This window comes from Dromaius novaehollandiae, chromosome 27 (assembly GCF_036370855.1).
Source record: "Dromaius novaehollandiae isolate bDroNov1 chromosome 27, bDroNov1.hap1, whole genome shotgun sequence".
NCBI classification, from domain to species: domain Eukaryota; kingdom Metazoa; phylum Chordata; class Aves; order Casuariiformes; family Dromaiidae; genus Dromaius; species Dromaius novaehollandiae.
Window position 1 is genome coordinate 5,188,227 of NC_088124.1, and position 16,642 is coordinate 5,204,868.

At 50.8% G+C, this 16,642-nt stretch overlaps 1 protein-coding gene across 3 annotated transcripts in view; it reads left to right on the forward strand.

Moving 5' to 3' along the window:
• Positions 1-16,642, forward strand: part of CDK18 (cyclin dependent kinase 18) — a 60,841-nt gene that overhangs the window by 9,259 nt on the left and 34,940 nt on the right. Inside the window, exon 1 of one of the 3 annotated variants that reach the window (XM_026111685.2) lies at positions 8,885-9,571. The exons of 1 other annotated variant lie outside the window; for it this stretch is intronic. The gene's annotated coding sequence lies outside the window, so the exon portion shown is untranslated. Of the gene's footprint in view, positions 1-8,884; positions 9,572-16,642 lie in introns of those variants that run through there. One more of the 3 variants, XM_026111689.2, reaches the window with a different exon arrangement.

The following is a 16,642-nucleotide window of genomic DNA, read 5'->3' on the forward strand; positions in this document are numbered from 1 at the left end:
CTGGGTAACAGAACTGGTATTTTCCTCTCATTCTCAGTTCTACATCAAAGTAGCTTTATGGACTTTATTTTTGGCTCGAATCAGCATGAGCACAAGGAGATGCAGACCTCTTCTGTGGTGCTAATTGATTTAATCTGCAAGACAACAGCAAGATACCAGATTTATCTAGAACGGGCCTGCCTTAAACCTGTATTTTGGTAGTTTTGGGAGTGCCTTTCTTAGTCAAAAGTAGTGGCGTCACTGACTGGCCTACAGGAATGCCTGTGATGGCAGATGGCCGGTCGGTGCGGGATCTCTCCAAGGCATGGCACAGGGAAGGGGAGAGCAAAGCACAGCACCAGGGTTGCTCCGATTTCTGCAGCCTCCTGAGGACTGCGCTGGCAGCGTGCCCTTAGGTCGTGTTACCATCCCATTCACCACTGCCAGGACGCTCTGTCTGGCAGAGCTTGCAAGAGCGGCAGTGCAGGGCCCTTTGAAGTCCCTTGGATGCCCCCGGAGGCCAGGGGGAGAAAGGCTGTGTTCCAGAGAGGTGGTCTCTGCCCATATCTCAGGGTTTTCAATGAGCAAGCGCAGCTTCCAGTCCCAGGGCACCCTGCACTGGTTCAGAGTGTTTGCGTCCTAGGAGTGTGGAGTCCTTTTTCTCAGCGTCGGGATTTTGAAAGGCTCCTGGTCAAGTTACTTGGTACACAGAGGCAGTATGCAATTGAGCGGCATCATGCTTTACCCCAGAGCTAGAAATGGCTGCAAAGACTGCATTTTCTGTACAGCTACAGGCAGGGTGTTAACAGTCCTGACAGCCCCTTGATGTTGCTGTGGATGGGGATGCTGAGGTGAGAAGCCCTGGCTCCCAAGGATTTCACTACTCCTGTGGAGGCTCAGTGCTTCGGAAAACTGGACCAACCGAGGGCAGGATCAGGCTGAAACCTGTGGAGTGCGCTGGGCCATGGCCACTGCATCCACAGAGCAGTCAGCAGGTGCCAGAATGAATCTTGAGCCTTTTCCAGCTAGAAGAAATCAGCAGGAAAGTTTCTCTGCAGCCTGTCAGGGAAGATGATTTCAGGCTGTGTTTGTAGCAGGTGTGCAGCTTGTGAGCAGGAGAGGAGACTCAGCATACCATTAGAGCACTTATTGGCTGGGGAATTATAGTGCTAATGAAATAATAGGTGCATTCAGCTAGGAAGAGGCTGATGTGGTGTATTCTCTCCAGAGACTGCCTTAGAGGGAGCTGCGTGCCACCAGCCTGCTGGTGGTTTTCTCCTGGGCAGATGCCTCAGCACTAGTTAAAACAAGTTCTGGGCTGCACCCTGAAATCCCTTGCCTGGTGAGGGAAGGTAGCCCATCTCCCTTTGCCTCCACAGCCTGGAGCAGGACTTCTGTTGTGCCTGCACAGTGCTGAATATTACCCCTGGGATGCCTAGGAATGGGTTTTCCCTGTGGCAAAGGCTGTCCTGCAAGGCTTTGCCACTGAGACTTACCACCAGGAATTTCTCTCTGCCCATCATAACTTTTGTTGCAGATGTGCATTTATTTGCTGTGCAAGAGGGAGGCAGCAGCGACCGGCCCAGCTTGGAGTCTTGCTGGGGTGCTATTGCTGCTCCAGCAGCTCCCCCTCTGATCACAGGAGCTGTCTTTCTCCTAGTCCGTCTAAGAGCGAAGAACTTGCTCGCAGGAAGTGGCAGCTGTATATGAGATTTTCCTCTTTTCAGCTAACTCTTCTGCCATCTGCTCCGATTTCCTAATTGTAACAGCAGAGGTGGGGGATATCAGGCTGGTAAGCAGGCAGTGTGAGGCAAACATCAGCTCCAGTGGCCTGGACAGATGGGTGAGGGCCAGAGGGGCCCTGAGACACTGAGCTAGGCTGGCATGTGTGAACGCTTGCACGTGTGCGAACATGGGACCATGCCCATTTCACTTCCAGCTAAGCCAAGTATGTTTCTTGGTCATATCCCTACCACCCCTGTTCTCTCAGGGATGCTTGGCTCCGTGTCCATCATGCACGTGCAGTCCTGCTGTCCTGCAGTTCACACCATCTCTTGGCTTTCTTTTTTGGAAGTGTTTTCCTAACATACATCATCTATCTCATGCATGCTAAAGTTTCTGCCTGCATCAATGTTTTGGGAGGCCAGAGCTGGGTTGGATCCCTTGTTTGGGCTGAAAATAGCTAGCAGACTGAGCGGCAAGCCACAAATCCTGGCTTAGCATGCTGAGGCTGTCGGTCAGCAGTGAGGGAGTCCCTTTCCGGTGCCACCCAAGCTGTTCTCGCTGCATAGTAACAGCCTGCTGGCATGGCTTTTCCCTTTCCATCCATTCCTAGCCATAGGGCTGGGAAGAGTCGTTATTCTCCAGCCAGACCTCCTGCACTGCCTAGGCCGGATGATTGCACACCGCTAATAGGGCTCTTGTTGGTATGGGCTGGAAAGCCACTTCTGATGCTCTTTTCTTGACCATTAGGTGTTTCTTGTATGGCTGGTCTCAGTCTGAGTAGAGACTCCCACTTTCTGTTGGCAGGAAGCACCAAACACTGGTATTTCTGGTGTACACTGCACAAGACAAGCATTTGGTCTGTTGTGTTTGCCCAGGCACATTCCCCTACAGTACTTTAACCCCAGCATTCCTCGCTCCCAAGAAGGAAGCAGAGATTTAAGCTGCTTGTGGTACTTACTCATCTCTTTCCAGTAGAGAGGATTGTTCAGCATACCGCTCGCCCTCTGAACCACCTTGGAAAAAGAGAAGCTTGTCAGTGGGGAGAGAGATGAATTGTTCCCTGAAAAAATAACTTATCTCCTTTTCTGCGCTTGCTTCACACCATGTCATGAGGGACAAGGTCCACTCATGGGAGCAAACTCCTTTGGTGCTGGCATTGTGTTACTTTAGAAAAACAGCAGTCTCTCCCTGCAGAGCGTCTCTGTGGAGCTGAGATGCTTTTACCACTAAGGAGCATTTCCTAAACCCACCTGGAGACGTTCAAGCAAAGCAGTCTTGCTTGGTTGCCTTGGCCATGACCGCCGGGTGAAGTTCAGGAGGCCAGTGCAAGGCCTGTGTGTTACGTGGCCGTCAGCCCGAGTCCTGCACGCCAGCCTCGTCCCTGCGCTGAGGCTTCCCCTCTCTGCTGTGCAATGGGCAGGTGGGCACACGCAGCCCTGAGCGAAATGCGAAAACCAAGGGCCAAACTTACTTTGTAGTAATGCTACTGGCAGGGCTGTGGATGCTTTTGATCCAAAGCTGCTCACTGAGAGAGAAGTGTTCGTCATACTCTCCTTGTGCATTTTTCTGGCTATGTCCGTCATGCTGCATGTAGTTTTGTAATGGAATACATCCACAGTAGGATCCTGGGGGAAATACTTCGTGTGTGATTTTTACTTTTTCATAATTTGGCAGCTTCTGGTTGCTACGTGCATGAGTCTCTGGCTTGGATTGGTGCATCCGTTGTTATGGTGATGCTCCATGGACAAAATTAAGAAAAGCTGCTGCTGGATTCACCGATTTGCAATTGGCTTGCTGGTTGCTATGATCAGCTGTATTTTGACCAACTGTACTTTGTGGATGGTGACTTTATTTTGTGTGAAGCGTGGAGCACATCGACTTTTGCAGTGATTTTTTACTTTCTTTAGTTTCAGGGTGATTGATCTTTGAAGGGAGTTAATGGGTTCAGCTCTTGTGTGGGACAGGAGTAGACTGCAGTTCATCTGGGCTCAATTACGGATGTTGTCAGAGGTTTGCAGTGTGACCTTGAGGTAACTCTCTTAGCACTGGGAATAAGCACTAGTCTGCGTTAACAAGGATATCTGAACTTGTGTCTGTTTCTCCTACACCTCAGTTCACCTGTCTGTAAAATGGGAATAAGAATATTGCTTTTGCCTTGCCCATTTACATTCCTGGAGTCAGTGGAGTTGCAGATGCTCAACAGAAGTGTGACTTACGGGGGTGGCTCTTAGACGGGGTGACTTAGAGCAGTTACACCGCTTGTTAACACCATGCGGAGTGGCATGCGTGTGCTGAGCCTTGTGCTGCAGTAGCAGCCATCCTCCAAGTGACAGTGTTTTCATTTGGCCTCTCCAGTACTTGGTAAAAGCAGATCCTGACATGTCAGACTGGGCCCTTTTGCTTGGGGGCCATTTGCTAGTTTTCCTTGATTTAGCAGCCTTTAAAGTAAAGCGCTCTGGTTGCTGAAATGCAGCACTGGTCTCTGGGCAATGATTTCCACATGCCTGCGTGTGCACGAGGGAGAACTGTCCACGGGCAGGGGAGAGATTGAACACGTTTTCTTTCCATGACTCGGTGCCTGCACTACTATTGAATGTGAGGGCAATGGGAAGGGAATTGCTGCCTGGATGCAGTGACTGTAAAATATTCCCCACGGACCTACACACAGCCACTTGCCTTGGAGCAGGACACATGCATGCCCACGTGAGTTTAGTAGTGGAGAAAACATGCCTATGAACACTGGGGATCTGGAGGGATCTGCAACTCAGACACTGCTCTGTGTGGCAGGGGAATGAGGCCAGAAGAGCTCCAGGAAGAAAACGGGTGAAATCCCCCTGGAGCTGACCTGTGTTTCGTAGACGAGGCAAGCACATTCATGTTGCTGTTTCTCTAATGCTCCAGTCTAGGTTGTACTTTCTATATTTATTAGGATTGCCTGGACTTTAATGAGTGGTGAGAGGGCTAGGTTGCAAATTGGAGCTCTGAACCTTTCTCTAGGCAAACGGTGATGCCTACTGGGTAAAGCACTGTTCGGCAGCTGTATCTTTCTTAACTGGGTCTTGTTGGGTCTGGCGCTTCATTGCGTGGTCGGTTTTGGCACCTTTGCTCCATTCGGCTCCCTGCTAAGCACATCCAAACAACTTCAGCTTTGGCTCTGACTCAATGCCTCTTGGCTTGGCAGCAGCGTAGGTGAGCTCCTGCCTCTGCAGGTCACTGCACAGGGAATGTGTAACTTGCAGCAGGTGGGCAGGGCTGCCTCCAGTCTGGGGGGAGGTATTAAATGGGGACTAAACAGCTTCTAACAAAAACTGCATGTTCCGCAATGGGGATGCTCCCCACCAAAGTCACCGAGGACAGGTTGCTCCTTTCCCCTTGAATCCATCTGAAGACTGCTATCGCCTCTACTCAGCTTTTTGCCCTTTAGGCTAAACAGCCTGGACTCCCTCAGTCTCCTCCTTAGGCAGGTCTCCCAGCCTGCTGGCTGCTTGCACAGCTACTCTCGGCACTCCTTCCTCTCTGCTGACGCTGGGTGCCTGGGGCTGGACAGTGTCCCCGATGGGGCCTCAGCACTGCAGGGGAGAGCAGAGGAAGATTTAATGTGTCTGGCTAGAAGCCATGTGGGGAACATGCATGGGGCAGAGGATAGTTTTACAGCACAGGCACTGCACTGGCTCTGGCTCCATGCAGTGCTCCCATAGCCCCATCCTCAGACAGGTTTGCACAAGGATAAGGTGTTCACATGCTGCACTTGCCCTCGTGCTGGCCGTACCTCTGGGACCAGCTCCCTCAGCGTGGGACTGTCCCCACTGCCCAAGGCTGTGCTGACCCTTCCGTACCCGGTGCTTTCTCTCACATCTCTGCAGAGGTGTTTGCTGACAGGGAGGGTTCTGGAGAGGAGCGGCCCTAGCAATCCCCTTGGGTCTTTGATTAAAATGCTACTCAGGATGCTGCAGCCTTTCCTGCTGCTCTTGGAAAACACTCCAGCTTGCATGCTGCTTGCAGCCTGCAAAACGGGTAACGTTTCCCCCTGGCCTAGCAAAGGGGCCCGTCTCAGCAGCACTCGCTGATGTCTCGGGTGGCCCTTCCGTAGGGGCGAGGAGGGTGAGCGAAGTTTTGGCAGAAAGAGGATTCCTTCTATAGAGAAGGCGGATGTGTTCCCCTCTGTGGAAAAGGATGTCCGTCTTGTGGAAGCTGCGTAGGCAACTGTAGGGGTCGACTATGTTTGTAACGCATGGGGAGTCCTAGGACTGTGCCAATGGCATGACCGGATCAGAGCCGTTGTTCTTGCTTATATGCATCGCAGCCCCGCTTTGGTATAGGATCGAGCCTGCCATGACAGTTTGGATAGAGACAGACACTAACATGCAACTCTCCGTCTCTGCTTGCTGTAGCCTTCTCTCCCTCACATCTCCCTCTTCTTTCCTCTCCAAAACAAACGTGCAGCTGGGGTGAGATTCTGTTTGAGGAAGGTGGCTGCGGACAGGCCTGGGGAGGAGGAAGCCAGGCCTGTATCTTTAAGAGATGCAGTTGATATCAAAAGGGAGAGCAGTTGTGGGCTGCGTTCCAGTGCTCCTCTGACCGCACTGGGCGAGTGACATGCTAGGAACCGTATAACTGGAGAAGGAGGGCAGGGATCTGCTGAGCAAAGTATCCCCCAGCATGAGCTGAGGTGATCACAACCAAAGACTTCTACAAAGTCTAATAGTTTCCCAGCTAGATCCATCTTCTGCAAAATACTCCTGACTGTAATGAGCCCATTTTCACCCCAGATTTCCCCTGAAACTCCATGAGGCTGTGCAATTTCACTATGATAATAAAAAAAGGAAAGAACAACCCCACAAAACAGAATCATTTCAGAAGATCTTGCAAAAAACCAAGCATGTCTGTCCTCTGCTCAGCCGTGAGGTTGGCACGTTTGAAAAATGCCCTGCAGGCATTGCCTTGCAAATGTGCTGCTCAGTATTGCAGAGGCATCCGCTGGTGGGTGCCAAGTTCAACACTAGCAACCTCAGACCATGTTGCCCTTCACAGAGCACACATTAAGGGACAGTTTGCTTTGGGCTATTATTGGTGGAATGGATGCAGCCCCATTACACCATGTAGAGTCTAGTTAATACTGTGTTAGAGTCTGCCTGGGAGAGGTACTGTGTTCTTGACCCACGCGCTGGTGAACACCTATCACGCCGTGTAATGTGGCTCCTTTCCATTGTGTCTGAGAGTGCATAGGAGTCTCTCCTCTTTCCTGGCTGCACCAGCTGGGTGCTTTGCCTCTCCACGTCCTCCTCGCAAAGTCATCCCTGTCAGGATTATAGCGATCCCTTCCTGGCATGGTGATTATTGTAATTTATGTTTATGAGGAATGTTACGCACCAATAAGCAGCTTGTGCAACACAGCCGCTAAGCTTGTGTCTCTGTCCACTAATTGCTCGTAACACTTGCTTCTTTCCCCTTGCACATCACCTGTTTCTCTTACAGAGCTGGCTTCTTTGTCAATCTCCAGTTCTGCAGCTTGCTCCCCCTCATTAGACATAGCTTTTGCTGGGGTTATCGTCTGCTTTCTGTACTAAAATGGGCTTATAGTGCCAGGTGAGCAGCACCAGAGGAAGATGTCAGAGCTGTGGTATGGAGCGAGAGGCAGCAGTTGTTATGCTGAGGGCTGCACTGTTCTGGGAACTGCACATAAATGTTTGAGACATCTCTGCCCCCGAAGCCATCTCCGCTCTAAATAGATGAGACAGATGAGGGTGGAAGTCAGAGGTATGCCAGAGCCTGGCTGGACTGCTGGGCTAAGGAAAACGTGCCAGTTTCTGCAGCCGGTGGCATAAAGGGAACGTGATGGCTAATGTCACACAGAGCTGCCTCTGATTTTCCGGCCCACGTGACCAGGTACTCATTGACCAGGGGTTAAAGGAGGGCAGCCTTTCGCAGAAGCTGAGAGCCGGCCTTCACACTTTGCCTCTGGATCTGTGGTCTTTGCTGCTCTTCCCTGAGCCCTGCAGAGCAAAGGATGCAGATCCTCATTTTGCAGTGGGGCGGTGGGACGCAGGTGGCTTGCCCAGCATCGCAGAGGACTGGATCGTACCCCTGCTGCAAGGTCTGCATTAGTCCCAGCTGGCTACTGTGCCCCAGCTCCCACGTCTGCTTCTGGAGGGGGAGTTGCAGTTCAAAGCCTGTTCAGCCCTGTGTGCTCAGACTTGTCTTACCTTCACGTGCTCACTGAATGAGTTGACTGGAGAGCTGGTGTCAAATGTTTTACCCAACACACAGTGTGGGTGAGTGTTGCTGGAGGCTTCAGGTCTTGGCTGGGTGTTGCTCTAGGCAGGGTTAGAGTGAACAAACGAAGTGGAGTTTTGAGCAGCCTGGCAGAACATCCCTTTCCTCCATGGGTGCTCAGTTTTTATGCTTTTGCAATGCCATCTGTGAACCAGGTCCCTGTTCTTCAAAGTGCCTTCCAGCAAGCTTGATGATTCTAATATAAGAAATGAGAGTCAGCAAGTTTCCCAAGACTCCCACGTCCAAAAGGAAAAGGGAAAGAGGAGTTCTGTGAGCAGCAGAACTAAGGAAGCCCGGATTTGTGTCTTCTGGATAGCTTCCTTGTGGATTCTCAGGTGTCTGGCAGGGAGTTCATCCTACATGCTTTCCTGCGATAGGATTTCCCCCTAGAGAGCTGCTGCCCTGTGTCATTGTCCTCATCAGCTCTGCTGTGTCCTCTGGGTCCCTGCTCCTCGTTCCCTGTGTACATAGATTTTGTCCCTTCCCTGCGCAAGTGTCCTGCTCCCATCCCTCTGCCTTCCCCAGGCACATTAAACCTTTTGCACATCCCTCAGATTTGAGCATAGCATCCCATTAATTACAAAAACTCTGCTGACAGGATGGTCTGCAGAGGGAGGGTGAGGATTAATATAGCTGTGGATATAAGAAATTAATTAGTTCAACAGATGATGTTGGCACCTCCAGTCAGCCTGACTTATTTCCATGGTTGGTCTATTTTTGGCAAACTGAGAATGTTTAGTTAAATATAAGGCAATAAATAGTTGCAACGGAAGGCGAAGCTGCTGCTAAACACATAACCCCGCTGGAGAGACGGCGGCCAAAATTTCCGAGGCTGCCCAGCGGCAGCCCACGCCTTAGCACTTCCCGCGGGCTGGGGAAGACGGAGCCATCCCCACCGCAGGCTGCGAGCCGGTCTCGCCCTCCCGCAGCCTGCGATCAGGCAGCGACTTTCCGCGGAGGCTGCCGGGTCCCGTGCGCGCCCTGCTGCAGGCAGACACGAAACCGAGGGCTGCCCACGTTCGCGTGTGTCTGCCAAGCGCCTCAAGGACGAGTAGGAAGAGCTGCGGGAGGGAACTCCCCTGACCTCTCTGTTGAAGGTGTGCGCGCGTGTGTGCGCGCGTGCAGCTCCCCAGCCTGCAGAGGAGCTCGGCGCCCGGCCGCGCAGCGTGAGCAGGGCCGGCTGCAGCCCGCAGCAGCTCCCGGCCCATCCCGGCACATCCCCGGGCCAGCTGTGAGAGCAGCGGGGACGAGCAGAGCTCATTTCCCCGCGGCTGCACTGGGGAGGAGCCAGCACGGCACGGAGTGAGCTCCCGGCACCGCGCCGGCACCACTCCAACACCGCTCCGGCACCGGCACTGCTCCAAACGCGCTCCGGCACTGCTCCGCTTCTAGCACTGGGACCTCTCCAGCCTCGGCACCGCTCCGAACGGGCTCCGGCACTGCTCCGACGCAGGTACCACTCCAAACGGGCTCCGGCGCTGACCCCACGCCTGTGCGGGAAGAGCTGTCCCCGTTTCTCTCCGGGACCCGGCTGGGTACAGCGGCGCCGCCGCGGCAGGAAGGAGGAAGGAGACTGAGCTGCCCCTGCGGCCCGGTAAGCGCCTGGTGTAAACAGAGCAAAGGTGCAGCAGGGAGAGGGGCCCGAGCAGCCCACCCCTCCCGGGCTGCTCCCCGCTGCCTGCAGCAGCCTTTTGGCAGGGGCTGTTGCCCCCTTTGGAAGGGCAGGGGGAAGGTTTGGGGACTGTTTGGGCACAAAGTATTAGGGGAGGGGACAGAAGAAGTTGGAGATCTGGTGAGGGAGGGTGTTGGTGACAATCGGATTTATACAAAGTGCAGCAAGAATTTATACCGGTCCCTTCCCTGGTGGATGAGATCCCTGCGAGTGTTTTGGTAGAACCATCCTAAACGCGGTTTAGCAGCCCTGTACCACCACCCTTCTGTCACTATCGGCTTGTCCAACATGTGCTGTCTGCTGCACACCTCTGGTGCGGGTGCCTCTGTGAAGGAAGCCAGGAGGCTGAGGAGGAGGAGGAGGATGCTTCTGTTTCCAGTGTGAAAGTTTCCAGGGCTGCTCGCTGGGGAGATGACACCCGGGTGTCTGGCACGTTCCCCTCTCAGGCAGGAGTCTGCTGGCTGGCTGGGAGCATGGCATTCTCCTTGGGCTGCACTTTCTGTGGCTGCTGGTATCAGCGGTGTCTTTCCAGCATGCCTGTTGCTCTGACAAGTTCCTAGGGGTGTGGAGAACTCGCCCCCAGAACGCCTGTTCCCATCCTCCCTGGCAAGGAGCTACCCAGGCAGAATAGTCTGAGAATTTGTCTCCCTGCCGAGCCAGCGCTGGCTCCCGTGCCAGCTGCGCTTCAGCAAACTGGCTCGTGTTGGCCCAACACCAAGCTGGAATGAGCACGCGGGCTGGTGGGCACAATGGTGGCATTAACTCCGAAAGAGAGGAAGCATCAGGGTCAGGCCTGGGGCTGCTGGCATGGGGCTTTTGTGCTTTGCACCAGCCTGACGAGTGGTGTGACATATGTACACGCTGGGGGTTGGAGAGAGGACCTGAAGGGGAAGGGTAGTGCTTTGAACGAGCAGCAGGCAGCAAGTTCATTTCTCTGGATGAGTTTTGTGAAAAGGTGAAATCCCGTTTTCCCTGCAGGAGAAGGGCACTCATTTCCTTCTCAGTGGCTACTGGGCAGCATGTAGAGCTGCAACATGTGGTAAATGCAAAGTGGGTCTTGTCCTCCAGCCTCATGGGGTTTCTGGGTCACCCCATTTGTGGAGAGGTCATCAAAAATGTCTGAAAAGGCAATCTTGAAATCCTGATTCCTATGATACAAACACCACACCGGCGTTGATGGTAATTGATCAGTTACTGTTGGCTGTGGTGATTGGCACCTAGCTCTCAAAGGGTGTTTGTAGCCTAGAACATCCTTTCCTCCCTAGAGGAAATACCAGCACGTCCTATTGATCAGTAGGACGTGATGTGTCCAACAGCCTGAAGCAAAGAAGGAATAGAGGCAGGAGCAGAAGGTGGGAACCTGCCTCACCAGGTAGCACCCTGTGCGTGAAGCTGTATTGCTTTGTGTGTGTATATGTATGTGTCCCCTTTGCTCTGATTTTTAGACTTTTTCACTCGTACCACACAACTTCTGTGCCGGTTTTGTTGCCCGTTCTCCAGGCAGGACCATGTGCCTTTAATGGGAGGTTTTGCAGATTTCACAGATTTGTTTCCAGGAGCGCAGACTCGTGCACAAAAAAGCATGGGTGCCATGTCAGGGGGAGGGTCAGGGTGAATAAATAAATCAATAGTGGAATAACCTCCCCAGCAGTGGCTGGGAGTTCCTGCGCCCTTATTCTGCTTGGGAAAGAGAGGAAATGTTGTGGCTAAAGAACAGGATTGTAGAGATCTGACTCTGTTCCTGGCCTTGCCACTGATTCTCTCTCTGACCTTGGGCCAGTTTCTGCATCCCCATGTCTGAGTTTCCCCATCTGTTAACACTTGACCTTGCATTGTTCGCAGAGGTTTGCTCACTGAGATCTATAGGGCATTGGGATGCTGGCAGAGAGGCGTGGAAGCACTAAAATATTTGTTTCAGTGCTGCGAAGGCGCCTTTCACTAAACAAGCACTCTTTGTCGGTCCCCTGAATGGATGCTTCGCTGGCAAGTCTGTGACAAAGAATGAAGGGATGGCGTCACATATTCATACATTACAGGTGATTGAAATACAGCAGACGTGCCGTGCTGCTTTTTTACTGGCTTGCAACCTAGCTGTTTTAAATCTTTAGCTACTTCATTTCATATGCATTTATTGCTATTGTTGCTGTATTATTTAGCACACTTAGGTGTGGGCCAGGGTAGAGCCCTACTGTGCCAGGAACATGGGTGCAGTAGGAGACAGCTTTTGCCTTCTGTTGCTGACACTGTAAATAGATAAGATAGATGAAGGCAGCCTCATTTTGCATATGGGAAAGTGAAGAGACAAAATGACTTGCTGAAGGTATTATAGGGAGCCTGTGGCAGAGCCAGGTATTGAATTCTGATATCCCCACATCTGTGAGGATCCCTCAGTTCTCTGTTGTATCTGCTGCTAAATATATATATTTATGCACACGTTAGACACAGTGAACTGTGCTTCACAGATATCATGTATGTATTAAAATATCTGTGTTACAGTTTCCACTGAGACCATCCCCCTCTTCTGGCCTTCTGGAGAGAAATGAATGTTTGGTCATTCATTGTAAACCCTGAGACATTCCTCTGGCTTCCTTTCAGACCTGAGGTTTGGGCCAGGAGGTCTGAGAATCTCCAGAAAACCTGAGACGCATGTTTGGAGTCATGTCCAAATAATAGTAAGAGTTTCCAGGAGGATTTATACTCAGCAATAGCCTCCCAAATTCTTGTTCCACATGCAGGGAAATTGAGGCAAGGTTAAAGCAGCTTGTCCAAGGCATAGGCCAACAGAACGGGGGTCCTGACTCCTCGGCCAGCTACAGACTTCAGAAAAAGATCCAAGCCCAGCTTGGAGTGAGTTTCACTCGAGGTAATTAGTGTACTGAAACCGTGAAAGGTCTGCTCTACCGCAGCACACTGATGTGGTCTCAGTTTGCATCTCTGCAGATTAGAGCAGGGGTGTGTGTATGTGTGTGTCTATTTGAAAAGAGCCTTTAGCTGTTTTCAACAAACTGTCTGTGCAGAGGTTTGGCCTGCTGGATTTGCTTTCTCATTCTTCTCCAAATTAACTTGCTTCTGCTGTTTGTAAAGGGAAAACAGATAGCTGAATGCTACCTGTTGATTAATGTAAATGCCCAAGCCCAGATTACAATCTGGTGGACAATTAACTTTGCAGAGTCGATCTGTAATCAGGTGCATCAGCTTTTGCTCTCTTTCTGTTTCTAGTCAAGGTTTCTTTTCAGGTAGCATTTTGCCTGCAGGCAGTGTTGCTCATCTGCTGCTTGTTTGCTCAGTCACTCACAATCTTAGCCCGTATCTTTGTCTAGCCAGCCTGGCTAGGATAGAAGCTGGTGTGAAATTTTTTCAAGCCACGGAGTAGAGCAAGCAAGCTCTCTGAGATGGTTGGGGTTCATCTGTGCTTCTGACACTGTTACAGTCTCTCGTCTCTCCTGTTCTTTCTCTGCCTCTCCTTTCTTGTGGCTTATTCTTGCTGTACCTCCAATCACAACTTGATCAGTATTTTCTTGCCTTCTGGGTTTCCTTGCTGTTTTTTATGGATGAGCTCCAAGCCACCACAGTTAAGGCTAGATTTTGCAGGAGGGCTCAGAGCTCTGCATCCCTGCTGGGAAATATCCACAGACAGATCTCCATCACAGCATGCCTGCCCACCGGGCTGAATTCTGCTGAAAATGTGATCTTTCTTTTAGTACCTGAGCAGCAGCTGAGCTCTTGTTAAAATTCTCACCCATGTGCTGAATGCATAATGGCTCACGGTTTCAAGTGTAGCCAGGACCTGTGGGAATACAGTTCACAAAGCAGAAGGATGCTCCAGACTTTGGGGTGGTTGCCTCGGAGAGCTGGATTCAAAGGCCTGCACCAGCCCCTCTGTTTCTACTCGTCTTCACCGAATCGTTTGCCTTTCTGCACCTGCGTCTCACATCGGGTACTGTCCCTGCCACACCGGGGTGCTGGGAGGACAAATGCGTCTAAAAGTGCTCACACTGGAGCTGTGGGAGGTTTGACCTGCTACAGGTTTTTTGAGATGGGTGCTCATTGCTTTGTGGGAATTGGGTCTCCCAGAGAAGCTCAGGTGGAGACATTTCAGAGCATCCATAGCAAAAAGAATACTTTTTTCTTTTTTTTTTGAGCAGCAGATTTCTGACATGGTGTGGTCAGTGCCTGGTGCTAGTCACCTCTGCCCAGCAGGAACGCGTGGTATCATCGGAGTTAGCTGTTACTGCTTGTGATGCACAGGGGAGGAAGGAAACAGGGTGGAGTGGCGCTGGGTTGGCTGCCCTTTCAGAAGTCTGCGGGGAAGGGAAAGTGTGCAGCTTCTGTGTGTACCTGAAAGGAAGGGCATTGCCAAATAATGGAGCATTCAGTCCAATTATTTTGATAATTTTTAGTTTAATTGTGTTAATTACACCCAAACAATTAACCCTCACAACACCCCTGAGCTAGTAATATCATCTTCATTTATCAAGTGGGGAAACTGAGGCAAGGAGCATACTCCTGGTGTTATCAAGGTGCTGTCACTGACAGCAGTGGATCTCAAAGCTGAGGTCTAATACTCCCTCCAGTATATGCTGTTTAGTGCTGGTCTGTAGCTGACAGCCCATCTCTTGCTGTGGTCTGGGAAGCTCTTCAAGAGGGGCAGTTGTGTGACATGAATTTTATTTGTCTTTTGGGCACCCTTTCAGTTTTTGCTCATGATCAGTGATGTTTTTATTACTGAAGACTGCTAAATGAATGCTCTCCCCCTCCCTCTCTTTCTTCCCAAACTCTGAAACACTTAGCTGATACTTTTAAAACAACCTGAATTTCCCCAGCCAGAGGCTTTGGAGTGGGGCAAGGGGCTGGATTTGACCAGTTACCTGAGTGCTGCTGCTGTTTTGATGACTTTTTAATTGAATTGCTGAACTAAAAAGAGACTGTTGAAGCTGCTCATAAACACTGTGGCCTCTGAACAAATCAAAATGTGCCTTTTTGGGAAGCGGCAACATTCCAAGCGTTCCATTTATTTCTGCTGTTTCTCTATTTTGATTTAAATAGTTTATTTTTACTCAGGCTAGTTAATTACCTGGTAAATGTTAAAATGCTGGTCACTCGGGGCTGTGATTCATGATCCCAGTTATGTTTAGCTGTGAACCCCCCCACTGTTGCTTCTCCATCCCACCCGCTTCTCCCTAGCATTGCCCGCTCTTTTAAAGCTGTATGTTGTATTAGTTGCTAAATCTGACAAGGTTTATGAACTGGAGGCTTAACTCTGCATTTGTGCACAGGCACGCACATACAGAATGACACTTGTCATTTCTTTGTATTCCTGCATGAAACATCACCTGGAGCTTGGTTTTGTGCCTTCCAGCGTGACTGGAGTTGTTTGATGGAAAGGTCTTTGATTGTCATTGTATGCACTGAGCCTGTGCTGAAGCAAATGCTGATCTGTAGACTCCCGGCGATGCAGCCAGGTATTTACAGGGATTTTCAATGGCACTTTGGTTCCATATTATGTTTTAGATTTTAGAAATCTGTTTTGAAGGGTTTTTACGGTAATAGCAGCTGAGGAGATCTCTTTTCACCCACAAAATATGTCCTCCTGTTGCACCCGCCCATGTCAGTAATTAAACTTGACTTTCTGCCAGATGCTCAGGTGATGTAAATCAGCATTGCTCCACTGAACTCAGACCAACACCAGCTCAAGACGTGGCACTTCTCTCACCAGTCAAGGCTGTGAATGTCACAACTCCTCCCTAGTTTCGTAGTAGGATCTCTTCTGAAGCTAATGTGTGCTTGCATCCTCTGTGCTGTCACTCAGAAAACAGAGGGTGAAACTATCCACTCACTTCTGGAGTGTACTTCAGAAATTCAGGCAGGATTTGGTCCCAGTAGAGTAGATCTGGGCAGCAGTGATCTGTAAATGACGGACCAAACAAGGAAGTGGTGCCCAATAGTGGTTTGTAGGTGCAATCCAAGGCCAGATCTCCTGGACTCTTTTCCTCACTTTGCCACTGACTTGCTATTTGACCTTGAGTGAGTCCCATCCTGTCTTTGTACTTCTGCTTTCCCCATTTCTGTGCTGGGGATAATAGCCAGATTCACAGCTAGGTTGAGGTACAGCTAGTACTAGTGAAATGCTTGGCTATCCTTGAATGAACAGTAGTCATAGATGGATGAAGGGCTGTTACTGTGTTGTTGTAGGCATAATAACCTTTACTGGCATCTGTTCTTCATGCCTCAAATTCAATCAGTGATTGAAGTGCAAGGGGGAAGCAGTAAGGAAAGTCTGCACTCAGCCTAAAGCATATATTGCTCCTTCTGTTACAGAAATTCCCGTGGGTTGGTCAGCATATAATTATTAACTAATTACTGCACAGTAATCACTGTGCCACATGATACAGGAAGTATATGCAGTCAGGAGCAAACCTGTGTCTCTCAAATCCCAGCCTGTTCTTGTCTGTCCTTTGTATTTTGCCTGTCGTGATGGTATCTGCCTTACAGCCCCGCCTGTCAGGCTCTCGGAAGGGACATGTCGGCCTGTGACTAGCCAGCTCTGTGTGCTGTTTGTTTTTAATGTTTGCAATTAGGAGACTGAAGGCCAGTGTTAGTCCAGAGCAGGGAACAGCTACATCCTGGGCTGTGGCTGTAAGGAAGACCTCTTCTGCAGTCCTGCCAATGTTCCCCTGTCCCGCTTGAAGACCACATCTGGGGGGAGAGCCTTTGCAGCCCTTGTGATCTGCCCCTACAATAAAGGCATTGATGTAACGTGTTTAGTGAGCATGACACTGGCCAGAGGAGGTGAATTAGCAGCCCTGGAGACTGAAGGCCTGTGTTTAGTGAGCATGACACTGGCCAGAGGAGGTGAATTAGCAGCCCTGGAGACTGAAGGCCTCTGTTTATCCCAAGAGCAGGTTCGGCACGGACAGGAGCTGCTCTGCCAGCGGTGCCACGCCAGAGTGCCACAGGCATGGACCTCCCTCGTCCGTGTGGGACGCAAAGGAG